Below are 19,253 nucleotides of genomic sequence, written 5' to 3' on the forward strand. Positions count from 1 at the left end.
AAAAGCCATCCCCTCCCTGCGCCACAAGACTCTGCTCTCTGTGGGTGTCACACTTCTACCCGAACCCTTGTACTTCAGCTTTCAACCTGGCACATGGAGTCCTTCCACCATGCTGGCTGTGTGACAGACCGAGCCAGTCACTGTCTGATTCCTCACTCAACCAAGTCCTAAGTGGTCTTGGGCTTCGGTTCTTTTACCCATAACGGCTCTGCCCTGTCCTCATGAAAGGAACTCTCTTTAGAATGGAGGAAAAAAAGCAATGTAAGAGCTGCTACTGTCATGCCATTTCCTTCAAATGAGCTACTATTTGGGATCAACAGCAAATCCGCCCTTTAGCTATGTATGCATAAGGGATCCATGGTTTCCTTACAGCCCTAGGGTACACAGGATACCCAAAAGTTTTGCTGAATGAACATGTGAATGCAAATACTTTTTTTTTGATCACCTTGAGCTTCAGAATTGATATGATGGCAAAACTCTAGGGGGCGCTCATCCTGGGAGGAATTTGTGGTCAACAGTGGGTAGAGACTGAGGAGCAGGTCTAAGGAGATGTAAATGGTGGCCCCATCTGGGGCTTCACTATTGTCATTCTGGATTATTCTTCCAGTCCTTTGCCCTGTTGTTACACGTATTCCGTGCTACGAACACATTTATTTTATACATATCTTCACAAAAATGATTAAATGAATAATATTCCTTATAAAGGCAATGAGATAAAGGTCAGTGAGAGGCTATCAAAAAAGGACCTACTTACGTCAATTTTTTATTAGAAAAATAACAAATATTACTGATTTTTGCAATTGATTTCTCATTTTTTATTTACTTTGAAAACACAAACACATGTGAAAATCAGTATCTTTTTTCTTCTATCAATATTCATGTGGCTTATGAAGAAAAATAAGCAACCATCTCAATGAGGGACAGCGAGAAAAATTAATAAAGCCACTGTTTTCTTTAAATACAAAAAAATCCCTTAGTTATCCCAGGAATGGTTTCAAAAGGAAATTAGAAATACATCTTAGTATCAAAATCTGGGTTAGAGCAATGTCAACATGAACACTTTCGCTAGAATCTGATTGAAGTTTAAGAATCATTCTTTGCATTGCTTCACAGGATGATGCCAAAAGGATTAAATGAATAGTTCAAGTATCTTTGACAACAAGGAAAGTCTTGAAAGTAATTTAGGCAAAAATTTAACCCCAAAGAGCATCTTATGAGTTCACATGTCAGCTCATGGGTTACCTCTCCCCTTAGATGAAAGCTTTACAGATTTGAGAAGATTCAGGCAGTAAACTAGGTCACAGAATGACCTCATAGGAAACTGAAAGCCATCCCAGAAGTCTCTTCAACACCCCTACACCTAGACAAAAATCATCTTTTCTCCTTGTTCTTACTCATTCTGTGCAATAAAAACACATCCAAGCTATCTACAAGTCTGACTCTTTCTTCTTTCTTTATTTGAGGGTTCACTCTAAATCAGAAACCTCTTTTTGTCTTCCCTGAACCCACAGTGTAGCAGGGCAAATGTCTGAGTTCAAAGATGACCATCGGTTGTTTACAATGATCTTAATTTAGACTTTCCTACAGAATGAGGTGGGGGAGGAACAAGCCCTGAGCAGAAAGCTCAAATTAAAATGCTTAAAAATAAATCTGGATTAACAATTGCTTTGAGTCATCACTACCATAAAATACTAAGATTATTGCCAGATGTACAAAATATATTGGGCACAATAATTTGGCTCCCATTTTATTTGCATTTAAAGTCAAATAAGACAAACTCTGTTTTGTATTACATAGTACAAAGTAGAGGGATTGGAGAAAAATTTGCACCTTGCATCACCAGATATTTTTCCAGAAACAAAAACCTAAATAAATGAAGCACTAATGTCTTAACCTGTACTCTTTCCCTGCAAAGAATCCACTTATTTTCAGTGATTGCAAATGAAGCATTTGATTTGAAAGTCCTTTGTGTTGGTATTTCAAGTCAGGCCTGGTTAGGAACATTGTGCCCAGCTCTCTGGAATGCTGAACTCTTGACTTGGTCACCTGCCAGCCAGAAACCATGGAGACCACTATGTTCTAATGCATCAGGAAGAGTTCAGGGCTCAAAGATCGCTTCAGACTACCCAATAACAGAAATGATGCTTCATAGATATAATTTCTATATAATATATAAGCTTCATATATAATTTCTCAAATGGACCATTACATTGTATAGAATAACTCAACACACACACACACACACACACACACACGCACCTAGAAACTGAACAACTGCTGGCTCTCTAAGAAAACCATAATTCATTTTTCAGAACTGGACTAGGAGGAGTTGAAAAATATTTAAGAGAACCATAAAGACCTAAATCACTGTGGACTTTGTTTGGAAGGTGTTCTGGTTGTTGAAGCCTCCCATAATTTTTGTTTTTAGCAAATCTTACAGGTAGAGTAGCCAATGGTTTATGCCTGTTCTTGGCAGGCACAAACCACAGTGAGGTTCTCATTCAGCTTGTGCGGGCAGCAACATATAGGAATACCTGGGCACATGGAGCCTTCTGTAATTCATACAAAGCTCCCACGTCAAACAACCAATGTAAAAGAACTTTCAACCAACTTTCAGAGTCAGTCTTCAGTATTATAGTCCTCAAAAGAATTATTTGTACAAGGCTACTTCAAAAAGTTCACGGAAAATTGAATTAAAAGATATGTTGGTAGAAAAAAATTTAAAATCCATACAAATGGAGGGTCTTCAAAAAGCTTATGAAAATGAGTATTGACAAAAAACTATGCAAAGATTTAAAAAAATTGTATCAAAATAAATTTTAAGTTCCATTTGTCTATACACTTTTTGAAGTAACCTCGTATATAAGTATTTCAGGCCCCTCTGCATCCAAGTTAACCTTCAAATACTTCAGCTTTCTGTGTCTATACACATACCTTGCAAATAGACAAGAGACCTTATCATTTTTATACCCACTGACTGGGAAATCTTTTAAAGGGAGGAGCAGTACTCTACAATAAGTAGGTAGTTTTGCTTGCTATTGTCAGTGAATTTACTATCCTGGGTAGTTCTAAGGGAGAGTCAGTTCTGCTTTCCATGACTTCATTTCTTCCCAGACTTCTGAATTCAGTTTCTATCCAAGTTCTCCAGCAGCAGAGGCTGTGGGAGGAAAACCAGGTTGTACTTTCTCCTGAGTAATTTTAATGTAAATTCAATTCAAAACTTCCGATGAAATTAATAAAACAAGGCTTAGATCTATCTGTTACAAAAATGAAAGTGTGGACTAATACAAACAAAAACAATGCATAGACTTTGGGAGGCTGTCGCTGGGCTCTATGCTTCAGTCTACTCTTTTCCAAGACACTTTATAACACTGGGGTGCATGTAACAGACAGAAGTCCCCCTGGTACAATCCCGGTCTTAGAGTTGCACTGAGATAACACAATGCTGGTTTTTTTACATTTGTTGAAAGTGCAGGATTTGACTAATTGAACAGCTTATGGAAATAGTCTTCTTAGAGTTAAACTATTGCTTGACTTCCAATCCAGCTTCCTGCTAATGTGTACCCTGGGAGGCAGAAGGTGATAGCTCAAGTACTTTGGTCCCTGTCACCCATGTGGGAGACTCAGATGTAGTTTCTGGCTCCTGACTTTGGCCTGGCCCAACCTTCACTATTGTAGGCATTGCAGGAGCAAACCAGAGGATGCAAGATCCCTCTTTCTGCACCTGTTGAATAATCATCCTACAGGGGGATGTAGAAGTTCGGCCTTCTTGGGGCACACAGGACCACTGAGGCCAAGATTATGCGTTACAAACTCTTTAGCCTTAACTGTACCTTCCTCCTATTATCTGAGCTCCTTAGTGGGGTCCTCCATTCTACCTCCATCAACTTCCCTGGTTTGTCAAACCTTAAAGAATAGAGGAACAAATGTCAATAGTGGGGTTTTATCACCTACTTTCTAGAAAAGAAACAACAGTCTTTTCCCAGTGACTTACACTGATACATTCAAGAATTAAGAAAAATCAGGGGCTGATGCTGTGGAGTAGTGGGTAAAGCTGCCACCTGCAGTGCGGGCATCCCATGTGAGCACTAGTTTGAGTCCCAGCTGCTCCACTTCTAATCCAGCCCTCTGTTATGGCCTGGGAAAGCAGAAGAAGATGGCCCAAGTCCTTAGACCCCTGCACCCTTGTGGGAGACCTGGAAGAGGCTTCTGGCTCCTGGCTTCAGATCGGTGCAGCTCCAGCTGTTGTGGCTGTTTGGGGAGTGAACCAGAGGAATGGAAGACCTCTCTCTCTACCTCTCTCTCTCTGCCTCTCATCTCTCTGTGTAACTGACTATCAAATAAATAAATAAATCTTTTTAAAAAAAAAAAAAGAAAGAAAGGAAAACCATCCAGCAGGAAGAAAGCTCCCACACAGCCTTGACATTAATTATTAAATCAAATCATTAGAGCCTTGACACAGTCAGGAACAAAAGTCCTTTTTTTCTTAAAGCTTTCTCATCTAATGACATAGTATTGTTGCAAAAGGACAACAACAAAGACATTTTGTCCTGCAGTGACAGTAGCAGGAAAGGCTTATGCAAGAAACTTGCAACCTATAAACAGATTGTATTCTACATCATTCTGAGCCCAAATTCAAGTCTGAAGTCAGGAACACATTTTCCAACAGACCTAGCATTATAAAGGATGCCCAAATTGCCAACATTGGTCCATTTAACTTGGGCACCAAATACCACAGGGAGCTGGGTTTCCTGGTTAGAACCCAGTCCCACCCAACCATCCAAGTCAGAAGCTTCCCTTAGGAAGTCCTTTAGCAGTTTAGTCTCCCCCAGCCTTGTCCCTATAGCCCACACTTGAATCCTAAACATACAGGAAAGAACACAAGGCATTTTTAGCTGAGAAATTTTTACTTAAAATAGAGCATCTCGCCAAGTCTACACTGAATGTAGTATGACTCCCACACACCAAAGAACAAAGCGCAGTGGACCAGGGCAGGTGTTGCACATGACTGATTCTAGACGGCAGGGTCAGCTGCATTCCCAGGACTTCTGGTCAAGGAGATCTCAGCGACTTAGACCAGAAGGTGAGGACGCCATTGCACCTGTCCACAACACAAGACTCCCTTCCCCTCCACCAAGGTGCCACGAAGTAACTTGAGGAATGTTGTCTAATGATGAAAAGTCTGCAGAGATGAGCTCCAGGGGTTGATAATTTATATTCAGACGTGGGTTTTAATTAGAAGATAAAAGAAGGATGATAAGTGAGGACAATGGGCAGAGCTGGTGACTCACCCGGCACTGATTTTCCACTTCTCTGACCTCAGTGATGTGTTTTGTCGGGGTAGCCACCTCATCCCTTCTACATGCTGCCATGGGGTACAGGTGCAGGCGACCCTGTCCCTGGCTCTCCAGCTGGGTCCTGATTTATCTAAGCCAGTCACTGCTTGGCATTCTCCGTGCTGTTACGGCTCTCATGATGTAAGCAGCCTCATCAGATGTGGAGCTTGTGAATACAGAGCACTGACTATATTTAGCTGGGCAGAAGGTTTGGCTCTTTTTCGCCATGCATATAAACAATGGAATTGTTACTGCACTTGTGTGTAACAGCCAGCCAGTGACCATGTAGTGGCACCTACCCAAGGAGCAGGGCAGAAAAATGGGAAGAAAGTGAGGCTTTAGGGATGTTGCTGGGTCACTGATCAACACGTCGTAAAGGCCGCTCTCCCTCCAGAGTGGTTTGGTGACGACTTTGTACTATACCAAGTTTGAGTAAGAGTCAGTACTCCAATGGAAAGTGTGCTATCTGATTAAGTACTAAAGACAGTTCGAAATCTTGCAATGGGGGAGATAAAAGATATAATCGATGTGAATGTGCTTTGAATATTAGGATGGTGTCTTAGGTGTCTCTAATTCTTTCTTCCTGAACATACACTAGTCAACTAAAATAAAATGCATTAATCTGTCAGTCTTCAATCAAAGATACAGAGTGTGGGTCATTTGCTCTCAATGGTTCACATGTAAGTCACATTTTGTTGAATCAAGAGACTCCACTATTCAGCCCATTTACTGAGCACATTCATCTCTTGGTATCCATAGGGACTTAGTTCTCAGATTGCCCTCAGATGCCAAACTCCAAGGATGCTCAAGTCTCATGCAAAATGGTACAGTATTTGCATAGAACCTACAGATTCCTGCTTTCAATCATTCCTAGATTACTTATCATACACAGTACTGTGTATAAATACTCTGCAAATGGTTTTTACACTACATTGTTTATGGAATAATACCAAAATAAAAAAACTATATATATTCGGTACAGAGATAATATTTTAAAAGATTTATTTATTTGTTTGAAAGGCAGAATTAGAGAGAAACAAAGGAACAAGGAGACAGAGAGATCGATCTTCCATCCACTGGTTCACACCAAAAATGGCCAGGACTGGATCAGGCTGAAGCCAGGATCCAGGAGCTTAATCTGGGTTTCCCACATGGGTTCAGGGGCACCATTGCTTTCCCAGCAGGGAAATGGAAGTGAAATAGCAAAGACTCAAACAAGTTCTCACATGGGATACTGTCATTGCAAGAGGCAGCTTAACCCTCTACATCACAATGTCAGTCCCTACATGCCTAATTTTTTAAAAATATTTTTGCCTGGCAGTTGATTGAATCTGTAGATATGGACCCGGAGGGTACAGAGGGCCAACTGTATACAAAAATTAGAAAAACCACATATTTGCCTTTAAGGCTAAAAGCTGATGGGCTTGGGGATAGAATTTTCTCTTTATGTAAATTCAAACATTTGATGTTTAAAATCAACTCCCAAAGCATGGGTGATTTGTCTAATTACGATTCTGAATGAACTTCTGAGAAGTTGTTGGAAAAAATTAAAAGAAAACCTTTTCTTGGCCGTCTTTCAAGAGGGTCAGAAGAGCAATCATGGAGGAAGACAAACAAATGAATGTGTTGAACATCTCAGCACAGGTCAGCAGGCTATGTCAACGAGTCTCTTCCCAGCTGTTTTCTTTGTGCTCTGACATGACCTTGTGAGCATCATAATCATTTTCATAAGCGCTTCAAGTTTCTCAGATAGGAAAGCTCATGTTCACGAATAATCATAAAAAATGGAAAGCCTTGAAATTGCATTTGTTGGCTTAAGAACCACAAAGTTGAAGATGGTTTCTAGGTAGATGAAACAGTTCACTGAGTTCCAAAGGAAGAAAGCCCTAACTCCCTCTTGAGAATCCAGTATTTTACTATTCTCTTCTCGCACGCGCTCAATCCTACAAGCACAGGCATAACCAATTTTAAAATGGAGCATGTCCCAAAAGGCTCTTGGTGAATGGTTGTTTATTCCTATGGGGTTCTTTTTTTTGCAGGGAGGGGGAGGTTATGTATTTATTTATTTATTTGAAAGACAGAGTTACGGAGAGGCAGAGAGGGAGACAGAGACAGAGAGAGGTCTTCCATCTGCTGCTTCACTCCCCAGATGCTTGCAACAGCCAGAGCTGTGCTGATCTGAAGCCAGGAGCCAGGAGCTTCTTTCATGTCTCCCATGTGGGTGCAGGGGCCCGAGGTCTTGGGCTATCTTCTACTGCTTTCCCAGGCCATAGCAGAGAGCTGGATCAGAAGTGGAGCATCTGGGACTCTAACTAGCTTCCATACAGGATGCCAGCACTGCAGGCGGCAGCTTTACCCAGTATGCCACAGCGCCAGCCCCTCCTACAGGGTTCTAATGATGGTGGGTGCACACTGGGCTCCACCTAGTATTAGCCCACAGACAAGGCGAGAGACACAGGAGGCCCAAAGCAACAAGTTCACTTGCGGAGCCACGCATTCCCCAGGAGGACACCTTGCCACAGCTGGGGGATCTGGTTTCCAACTACTCATTCCCCACTTTGACCCTGAGAAGGAAGAATGCTGTTCCCGCAGGAAGGGATACCCCCGAAGAACTCAGAGCGCAGTTTAATTTAGCAATGCTAAGCCTGGCAGATCAAGGAGATGTCTTTCTTCCTTGGCTAAATATAATCAGTGCTCTGTATTCACAAGCTCCACATCTGTGGCTTTAACCAACTGTGCATTGCAATATCCAGAAAAAAATTGAATCTGGAAAATATTAAGAAAAAACTGAGAATAGTCCCTAATTTAGCATCACTCCAAGGAAACAAAACATGATTGTGTGTACAGCCATGTTCCAGGATTGCCCAGAGTTTGAAAGACAGTTTTATCAGAAATATTGGATAGCAAAATTTTTTTGGGTTTTAAATTTTACTCTGCTATATTCTTCATGTTCAAAATTATGAACAAGGAAATCAGGGCTAATTATGCTAGATGGAGGCCCTAGCTGGGAACCCTCTACACTTAAAACCATCTTGGCTTATTGATTTCTTACGGATGCATCTAGCATTTCTTAATTTGGGGTGAAAAATGAGTGAGAATGGTTATGCAGAAGGTTCAAGGCCATGTGGCATGCCTGAAACCCAGCTCTGTCTTTGAATTACTCAAGTCCATCAGAGAAGGAATGAATAAGCACTCAGGAAAGGCGACCAAGTAGGCCCCTCAGAAAGGATTTTTTAAGACCCAAAAGCAGCATCAAAAGGAAATACATCATTATTATCACTAAATGAATTGTTGAGAGGCCAACTGATATAGTGACTAGGAAAAGGAAACGGATAAAATTAGATTGGAGTGATTTAAAAAGAAGAAAGAATTTGAACTGAGTTTAAAAGGATAGATAAGGTCAAGATAGTATCATTATTGCTGCTCCTCCTTAGCTCCATCCGACAGCCTGCCAAGGACCAGGCACTCACTCTGGTGGGCAAGACGTACAGACTCCCTACTGCCCTTACTGAAACAGACGTGAGCTTACCATCACGACTTTGGCGATGAGGAAGCAAGTAATCTTCCCGTCACCTCCCAGTAAGGAGGTGAGCCCAGAGCCCACTGTCCTCCTCTTACACTGACTCCAAGGAGCAGAGAGGTTTCTCACAGCACCAAAAGCACTTGAGCAAAAGCAGCTGGCCCAAGGATGGAAAGAAAAGTCCAGGAGCTTCTACAGAAAGCAACAGATCATTGTGAATTTCAGATCAGACATGAGATCCGCTGCCTCTGCACTCTGGGTGGCCCAGGAGGGCGGGCAGACCAAACAGGAGGTTCGTGAGCTCAGAAGACCCAGAGACAGAGAATGCAGCCCTAACACAGGTGCACACATCACGGTCGTGAAAAGGATGTTGGTCTTGGAGTTGCAGTGGGGCATTTATACCTTAAACTGTTTTAAAGATTGCTCACTGTGTGACTTCAACAAGGACTTAAGTTTCTGAGGGCTTCAGTCAGCTAACCTGTGGAATTGGATTAGCATAAGGCATTAAGAAGTAAATAAAATTACAACTTAAAAAAATACCGTCTATAGTTTGTGGTAGACACTTGACCATTCATTGCTTCCTTCATGAAGCAATGGAAGTAGAAATGGGCTGGCACCATGACTCACTTGGTTAATCTTCCACCTATGGTGCCGGCATCCCATATGGGTGCCGGTTCTAGTCCCGGTTGTTCCTCTTCCAGTCCAGCTCTCTGCTGTGGCCCGGGAGGGCAGTGGAGGATGGCCCAAGTACTTGGGCCCTGCACCCCATGGGAGACCAGGAAGAAGCACCTGGCTCCTGCCATCGGATCAGCGTGGTGCTGGCCATAGCAGCCATTTGGGGAGTGAACCAAGGGAAGGAAGACCTTTCTCTCTGTCTCTCTCACTCTCACTGTCTATACCTTTGTCATATAAATAAATTTTTTAAAAAAGGAAGTAGAAATGAACAGATAATGCCAATGGTGAGCAATTTTGTAAGATTTGGTGACAAACTGGGTACTGAGGAGGCATGAGGAATGGGAAGGAGGAAGGAAGATTGATTTTTTTAAATTATTTATTTATTTGACAGGCAGAGTGGACAGTGAGAGAGAGAGACAGAGAGAAAGGTCTTCCTTTGCCGTTGGTTCACCCTCCAATGGCCACCGTGGCCGGCGCACCACGCTGATCCAATGGCAGGAGCCAGGTACTTATCCTGGTCTCCCATGGGGTACAGGGCCCAAGCACTTGGGCCATCCTCCACTGCACTCCCTGGCCACAGCAGAGAGCTGGACTGGAAGAGGGGCAACCAGGACAGAATCCGGCGCCCCAACCAGGACTAGAACCCGGTGTGCCGGTGCCGCAAGGCGGAGGATTAGCCTAGTGAGCCGCGGCGCCGGCCGGAAGATTGATTTTAAACTTGTCCTTGAAGTGATGAGGCTGCATAAAATTGCATTTCCTCAAACAACAGTATTAGAAGGCATATGTTATTTTAAGAATAAGCAGTCTTAGAGGCGACCGGGAGATCCCCACCTGAAAACACTCAAAGAGTTAGAAATGAGACAGAGAGCTTAGGAAGAAAGTGAGAAACAGAAAACCAATTTGGCAACCACGTGACTGAGGGCCTGGCTGTCTTAATATGCCATTTACGAGAACCTGAGGAATTGCTAAGCCCCATTTTTTTTCAATGCCAATACTTTCCACATCAAAAGAGGATATATGAAGTTACAACAGTTTAAGAAACCAAACTTCACATTTTTAAGGCAAAGAATATTAAAAGAAAATACGCAACTTACACAGGACTTGAGATCAACTGCAACTCCATGTCTTTTGATTTTAAAATGCAACAATTATTTTAATATCTACCGAACTCTGAAAGGGCTTTATCACAAATATGATCTTCCTCCAGAACAGGCATTCTCTATGGTACAGAAAAGGCATGCAAGGCAACAAAGCCCAGGCTTCTCAAAGCACTGGGACAGGGATGGCTGGGACCTGGCATGCAAGGAAGGGCGGTGTTGCTGTGGCTTGGTCAACAGGACCGCAGGTTTGGTTGTGCAGATCTGATACATTATTGTGTTTTACCAATGTCTGAAGCTTGAGGGTTCTGATCCTGTGCTCATACAAGATTTTCAAATATTATAACTAATTGTCTGTTCCAGGTACTGGAACCATTATCTACAGCTGGCACCACCAAGGGCATCTGATTCTTTCTACATTTTAGGTGACCTTTCCATGACTATTAGAATGGACCCTGAGAAAGCCCCGGGTAGGTGGGCCCATCCAAGTTCATCATCAGCTGCAGGTGTTAAAAACATGAACCCTTCAGTAATCTCCACGACCCAATTTGTATAGGGGTAGGATCTGGTTTCCAAAATGCCACAATTACCTTGCACTTAGCTATACGCCAAGTGGATAATTGTACTGAAGATAGTTTTGTAAAGCATATTAAGAGAATACTGATGGAATAAAAGGAAAAAACTGGCAATTCACCCACAGCATAAGCTCAAAACAGCTCTCTCAGAAAAAGGTCAAGAAGAGAAGCAAGGATATAGACTATGTGAATAGTAAGTAGTACTTTTGATATAATTGATAACTTTGGACCTGACCAACATGAAATACGCATTAGTTTCAGACTTGGCAGTTCACAGAGGAGTGACTTAGACATTTAGCACATTTCAGGTGCTCACCATTCTCATTCCTTTGGGGCTCTACATTAATGACTTCTTCGATCACACACTGCTTCATGTAAAGATTCTTTGCAGGTGTTTCCTCTTCTCTGACTCATATTATGAACTCTTCAAGGGGAACAGCCTTGCCTTCTTGCCTTTGCATCCCTCACATACTTAGCTCAGTGCTTTGTACCAAGTTGGAATTCAGCAACATCGCCAAACAGGCCACTTACAATGATGTTTTAACAACAACTTAGGCGTCCAATAATGTACTGCATAAGAAGTCCATCAGGAGCCATCAAACGTTATTACACTGGAGGTAGCTTACTAGCAAAAGGTCTAGGGAAACTTTCTTCTATGCTAGAAGCTGAGATGACTAAGCGTCATTCTTCTCTGATGCTGGAGCCAGTGGCTTTGCTAACGACTTCAAGATGCTCCCCAAGACATAGACGCAGAACAGCGAGGTCAGTCTGAGGGTAGAGCAACAAGGGAGGGACCCTGGAACCAGCGGTGCAAGGGTTGGCTCCATGACTGGTTACACAGACGAGTGCATGGAGCTGTTGCAGAGAGCTTTATCCTCCAAATGTTCTTTCTCCTGGCTCATCCAACAGGGACAGGTCTCTCTTTTTGCTTCAATTCATCCACATTTCTTCCTCTAGCCCAAGTCTGTGTTTGTGCTGCCCACTTCTCTTTCCCACATTTGACCCAAACTTTGCATTTACAAACTATCTGCCATAGAACCAAAGAGAAACAGGTTAAAGAACTGGAAGGTGGAATGGGGATGGGTGATGTGGGGAAGGGGTATTCCACACATAAATGTATTTGGAAAACCCTGCCTACAGCACCTGCTTACTGAACTGTGCAGGTCAGAGTGGTCCAGTAACAACTTCATACAAAGAAACTGATTAATCCTGCTGAAATCCCAAACTCACCTGACCATGAAGCACCCTCCTCCCCACCCTGCCACGTTTTTGACAGACACGGATTACCACAAATTCACAAAACTGAGGATGCACTGTCCCAAGAATCTCCTAATTCTCACTGCCCATGACAAGAACCGTGACTTGTTTGGAAGGTCATCCCACTGTGAGAGGACAGGACTAACAAATATAATAACTAGCCACAACTTTAAGGCTCCTTTTAACACTTAGATCCTTTCTCTTGCAAGGTTAGGGACCCTTTAGGTCCTTCCCCAGCTATAACAAAGGGTGACAAATAAGGAAGTCTCCCCCCAAGAATAGGTATCCAGTCCCTATGGCGGCTTAAGTATGCAAACTTCTAGGAGACTTTTTTTTTTTTTCGGAAAGAGATGCCCGAAGTTTAGGTAGAGTCAAGTCTGCACATCTCTCTGAATGTCATCATTTTGGGATGAGTTTTTATAACTACTATAGTTTATATGGCACTTTTAATCTCTGTATGTTCATTTATTATTGCTTTTTTAAGAATTTATTTTGAGAAGTAGAGTTATAGACAGAGAGAGGGAGAAAGAGAGAAACCTTCCATCTGCTTGTTCACTTCCCAAATGGCTGCAATGGCCAGAGCTGGGCCCATTTGAAACCAGGAGTCAGGAGCTTCTTCCAGGTCTCCCAAGCAGGTGCAGGAGTCCAAGTACTTGGGCTATTTTCCACTGCTTTCCCAGGCCATAGTAGAGAGCTGGATAGGAAGAGCAGCAGCCAGGACTCAAACTGGTGCCCATATAGGATGCTGGTGCTCCAGGCAGAGGCTTAGCCTACTATGGCACAGCACCGGTCCTTAATCTTTATTTATTTAAAAAGATCAGTGTCACAACACTACCGTATTAAGTGATAACCAGGGGTTTTGCAATGGAAGGAAAGCATGTCAATGACTTCTGAAAGACTGCATGCTGTCTTCAAGTCTCCCCCAGCACCCTGCCAAGAACTCTGCCGATGGTGATATTATTAGCAATGTCTGGCTCAATACAACAAGTTACTTACTTCACAACGTGACTCACTAATGCTATGGCCACTGATAATTCTTCTTCTATTTGCTGCCTTCCAACAAATCTTTGAGCACTGAGAAAAGACACTTATCGGGCCCTGTGGCCCAGCATCAAGGTCACCTGAACGGCAAGTGAAAGGATGGACAATGTCAATTCCTTCCCTGAGTGTGTGTAAGTCTTAGGGGCAAAAAGCTACAGTATTCCAATTCCAGGAAGCCTTTAGCTTCGAGTCTATACATTTCAGAGATCCACAAAAGCAGTTCCTGACAAGAGACAGGTTTTCTGTGTGGTCCTAGCCGTGATCAGGAGGAAGAAACAGGAGAGTGCCACTCACCTCTGGGAGAAGAGCCACAGGGGAGGGCTGCAGGCACCATGGATCACAATGCACAGCTGTGCTATTGGACGGCAAACTCCAGGAGGAAAACACAGCATTCCCCAGTCCTCACATCCTGACCAAGGAGCACACCACCCCCTGCGACCCACGGCAGAGTGCTTGGGTTCGATGGCTGCCTTCAGCTCCTCAGTCTCACTTCCTGAGTACGCAGACCCTGGCAGGCAGCAGTGATGGTTAAAGTGGCTGGGTTCCTGCCACCCACGGGGAAGACTGGATTGAGTTCCTAGCTCCTGGCTTCCGCCCTGCCCAGCCCTGGCTGATGCAGTCACTTAGGGAATGAATCAAAAAATAGGAACTCTCTGTCTCCCAAATGAATCAATTACACAATTAAAGCTCCTCACCATCGTGTTGTCCCACTCCACAGTGTACAGGGCTCAGAAAATGCTAGCAAGAGCAATAAAGGTGAGGGTACCCTCAGGCCAGTGGCTGGCATGTGCCTTAGACCCTTGATTGTCATCTCTGTATCCTCAGGCAGCCCTATGCTATGCATTGCAAACAGATGGCACCCTCCAAAAAACAGCTGGATTGGCAAAATCCTGGACAAGAGAGTACAGAGGATAAAATGTCAGAATGGTTTTATTGAGAAAAAGCTTTCTGTCATCTATATATTTGCCTACATTTTATGTGGTACATGAAAAATGCAGAGTTTTGAAGCTGAATGAATGTACACACACAAACACACACACACACAGAGTCATATCACCATAAATAATGTATTTCTAGTTTCCCTAAGGTCAAAAAGCCCAAGTTTGTGTAAAATTGGCCCACACTTCTCTGATCTTTCAAAGGTTTCTATAAATTAGAATGAGCTAATTAAGGTCACGATTCTTTCTGTTTACATCCCTAGTCTTGGGTCCTGACCAGCTAGAGACAGGGGTATCTCCTTGCTTTCCTGGATGACTTGGATAAAGTGGTACCTGTGGTGTGTGTTTGTTTGTTTGTTTTAGAAGGCATTTATTTAATCAATATGAATTGCATAGGTACAGCTTTTAGGAATATAGCAGTTCTTCCCCCATTCCCGCCCTCCCACCCCCACTCCCATCCCACCTCCTACTCCCTTTCTTTCCCATCCCCTTCTTCATTAAGGTTCATTTTTAGTTATCTTTATATACAGAAGACCAACTCCATACTAAACAAAGATTTCAACAGTTTGCACCCACACACACACACATACCAGGTATAAACTACAGATTGAAAGCAAGTTTTACAGTTATTTCTCATGGTACAACTCATTAAGGACAGAGGTCCTACATGGAGAGTAAGTACATAGTGACTCCTGTTGTTGATTTAATAACAGTCTTATTTTTTACATCAGTGACCATCTGAGGCTCTTGACATGAACTGCCAAGGCTATGGAAGCCATCTGAGTCCACAAACTCCATTGGTATTTAGACAGGGCCATATGCAAAGTGGAAATTCTCTCCTCCATTCAGAGAAAAGTACATCCTTCTTTGATGGCCCCTTCTTTCCACTGGGGTCTCAGAGAGATCCTGCATGCAGAACATTTTTTGCCATTATGTCTTGGCTTTCCATGCCTGAAATGCTCTCATGGGCTTTTCAGCCAGATCTGAATGCCTTAGGGGCTGATTCTGAGGTCAGAGTGCTGTTTAGGGCATTTGTCATTCTATGAGTCTACTGTGTGGACTGCTTCCCATGTTGGAACTTTCCTTTTTAATTCTATCTATTGTTATTAACAGACACTTGGTCTTATTTATGTGATCCTTTTGGGAATCCTATCTATATGATCAATTCCACACTTAATATGATCACTTTATCACATATGATGGAATTGGTACCACCCAGCTGAATGGAATTTGGAGTCCCATGGCAAGTTTTTAGCTTTACCCTTAGGGGTAAGTCCATGGGAATGTTTGCTGAACTGGTGCCCGTGGTTTTGTGGTATCAGAGCATACTCATGTGCTATCCCCAGTGAGGCCAGCCCCTGCAAGCAGTTTCTGTGCAACTGTTGGTGGGGGACTGCTTTCTGTCAAGGAGCTGCCCGCATTTCTGCATGTATGTCAAGACACTTGCCATCTGACAATTATGATTCAGCAGTCCTCTGATGTACCCCAATCACCAGCAAAGCATCTCAGAGGCACAACGTGACTTTTGTCAAGGTGGAACTTCTTTAAACAAACAGTTGTGCTTCTCTTACATGTCTGTCCTTTTCTACAGTAGATAGCAGAAAACAAAGAGAAACAGCCTGAGCTTAATGAGTTTACATTTGAATGGGCACCTGTTTAGAAAAAGAAGTTCTGACATTTCCTATACTTCCTTTACATCAACAAGTGACTTTCAGAAGATATTCTGTGCACCGTTTCTACATTCTCCAAAGCTGAAGACTAACAAAATGTTTTCTCCATAACTAGATCGTGGCTTTGGAAGTAAACAAAATCAGATCAGTCACAGTCATTGGAAATGTTGGATACTCAGTCATACAGATCTGCAACTACAGAGGAACTAAAATTCTAGATCCTCAGAGTAAGGAGTAGGCAGAGATGACCACTGCGCTCAGGGAACATGTGCCCCTTGGACAAACACTTGGCCAGAGCAGAGCCGAAGCATCCTAAGTCAGGCTTGTTCCCTTTCCCTTATTTTCTGTACTGCATTACAAAGCAGAATATTAACAGATGTTTAAGGAGAAAAGTATTTGATGTCAGGAAAACAGAATGGATAACCTCTGCTCTGTAGCCTAATAATATGTCATTTCTTGGTAGATAAAACCATGTGTCTCTCTGATGAACAGCCATACCTATGAACTTATTTACAGATGAGACAATTATTAAAAAAAAAGGAACATTTGTATTCTTATTACAAAAAGAAAGACCAAACACATTCAGTTCACCGAATCTCAGCCACATGGGTTTTGCCTTTCTAAGCTACGTGTGGGGCCCAGGGCTGACTCTTAGGTGCCTTGGGCACTGTGGCCACTGAGGGCTCCTTCCTCCATAAACAAATACTAAAAGTTATAGGACTACTTTATAACTGCATTGGTATAAAGAAAAGTATCACCTGAGTTGGGTTCAATAGTACATGTTTCTTATCATTTCCATTTTACTGTCTGTCTTGAAAAGAAATTAAATGTTCATGGGCCACTGTAAGCACACAGACCCAGAGCCCCGTGCCTAATGGTAAGTAAACGCAGAACCACAGACTCGGGGTTTCTTAAGCTACTCAGCACCCCAGTCAACAGTTAGGCCAAAAAATTCCTGGGACTTTCTGGCCAGCGATGAAGCTCTGCAAGACAAAACCTTTCCTTTACCAGTTAACAAAACACTAATGAACTCTGACACAGCAAAATGATCTTTACTCCATTAAAGTATTATCTGCCTTTGCAAGAAGTCTGAACAATTCAACGTATTAAATATTTATGACTCCAACGAGACTTTGTAAATTTGCTCATTAAAGGCAACACAATTCTAATTCACTGAGCATTTATACTTTTAATTCTGTTTTTATTTTATTGCCTATGTAAAAAGCAAAAAAAAAAAAAAATGACCTGGTTTAAAATTGAAAGTATAAAGTTCATTTATAGATAACACTATGCTCACCAGATTGGGTTTCTTCACATATGAGATGTCTTTCAGAAAGTTTGTGAAAAATGCATATTATGAAAAAAAATAGTGCACCGATTTCAAAAATTTTTGCATAAAAAGAAATGTCCCTTTTAATTTCACTTTCCATGATCTCCCTGGATTCCTACCACTCTAGACGGTGTTCACAGGCCACTGGGCACTGCTCAGGTCACGACAGAGCCTGTGATGTGGTCAGGGTAGGAGAGCGCAATCCCTGCCTGCATCCAGCTGAAAGGCACAGGGACCCCTGTTCTTCCCTTCCCTTTTGTTGTGCGTGGTGGCTTTTCAAGCACCAGCACCACAGAATCAGAATCAGATTTTAAATCTTTAAGAAGAAGTTAAATAGGACAGACAGAATTTTCTGGCCAATGGAAAGCATTCAAACATTATCTAAAGCATTTCAAATGTTACCTAAAGGCCAGCGGGAAGCCATGACTCCCAAATGGGCCATTTACTCTTTCTGAGTCCTCTTTCATGCAGGAAGCATGTTATTTGGAAACATGCATTTTCTCCCAATCTTTCAGCCTCTGGTAACATTATTTGTTATGTTGTGTTGCAAAAAATAGTAAAAATTTGCAAAATAGCTTTATCAACTTTTTTTGCAAAACTAATTGAATATATAATAATTTTGCCTACTGAGTATACTGATATAAAAAGTAATAAGCCTAAATTATGAATATATTAAATTTTTAACATATATTTTATACCCAACTGGCAAAAAAATGAAAGCTGCTCACTTTTATAGTTGAAGTTCCGTTTTCCAGTATCTTCACCTGCAGATCCCCTATGTCAGTCTTCACCTGTAGTTGAAACAAAAAAATTGGTTTTTTCTTACTTAACTGTTATTTTTTCAGAATTATTTTAATGGAACATGTAGGAAACATTAGGATGAATTTTACTGGACAAAAAATAAAAAGACTGAATGTAAAAAGACCAGACTTTTCCCAGGAAAAGGCCATGCCTACTCTATTGGTCTATAATAATAGACCTAAAGCAATAAGCATAAAAATTTAAAAAACAAAAAGATGTACAGCATACAGTGTCAGAAAGCTCCTGATATCTAATCATCCTGGAGTTTCCCTTTCCCTTGAAATGCTCAGAAAATTCCAAAGGAGATGGCAACAACTCGCCAGAAGCCAAGAAGAACTTCCCGGGATGGATGAGCAGTGAACACTGAGGCCGTGAAGCAGGGATAGAAGCCGTGGGTGAGTTCAGCCCATCTCCAGCATGGTGCCCTTGTTTCTGAAACCTAAGTCCTCCACAAGACAGCATCACTTTCCAAGGCACAGCCACTCTACCCCTGAGTTCCTCTGCATGATCACCATGTCTACAACACCTCTCAGTCTCCATCTTTCCAAGGAAGTTGGGAGCAATGTTTATACCTGGTAATATCTGGTGGTCTCAATTTTTCTGGTGTCTGTTTTTCAAAACAAAGAACCATTACACATCAGTGTTTTGGGGTTTATAAGAAACATGTATCTTCAAGGAAAAAATTACTTGAATGAGGGATGAATCAAAATAAAAAAGTAAGAGCAAAAAAGTGATCCACAGTAGCATTGAAAGCAGGGAAAAGGGGAGCAAAGGATGAAAATCATTAATAAAAACAATGCAGGGGCCGGCGCTGTGGCGTATTGGGTAAAGCCATTGCCCGCAGTGCCGGCATCCCCTGTGGATGCTGGTTGGAATCTTGGCTGCTCCACTTCTGATCCAGCTCTCTGCTATGGCCTGGGAAAGCAGTGGAAAATTGCCCAAGCCCTTGTGTTCCTGCACCTACATAGGAGACCCGGAAGAAGCTCCTGGCTCCTGGCTTTGGATCGGCGCAG

The 19,253-nt window shown here is 42.4% G+C and overlaps 1 protein-coding gene across 12 annotated transcripts in view; it reads right to left on the bottom strand.

Annotated features, from left to right (window-relative positions):
• The window catches only part of PLEKHG1 (pleckstrin homology and RhoGEF domain containing G1), a 229,533-nt gene that overhangs the window by 148,627 nt on the left and 61,653 nt on the right, over positions 1–19,253 (bottom strand). For 11 of the 12 annotated variants that reach the window (XM_008263680.5, XM_051854240.3, XM_089333612.1 and 8 more), the window contains one exon: positions 18,168–18,230. The gene's annotated coding sequence lies outside the window, so the exon portion shown is untranslated. Of the gene's footprint in view, positions 1–5,291; positions 5,317–18,167; positions 18,231–19,253 lie in introns of those variants that run through there. The other variant, XM_089333618.1, reaches the window with a different exon arrangement.

This window comes from Oryctolagus cuniculus, chromosome 5 (assembly GCF_051225735.1).
Source record: "Oryctolagus cuniculus isolate XC-2025 breed Fujian yellow rabbit chromosome 5, ASM5122573v1, whole genome shotgun sequence".
Taxonomy (NCBI): Eukaryota; Metazoa; Chordata; class Mammalia; order Lagomorpha; family Leporidae; genus Oryctolagus; species Oryctolagus cuniculus.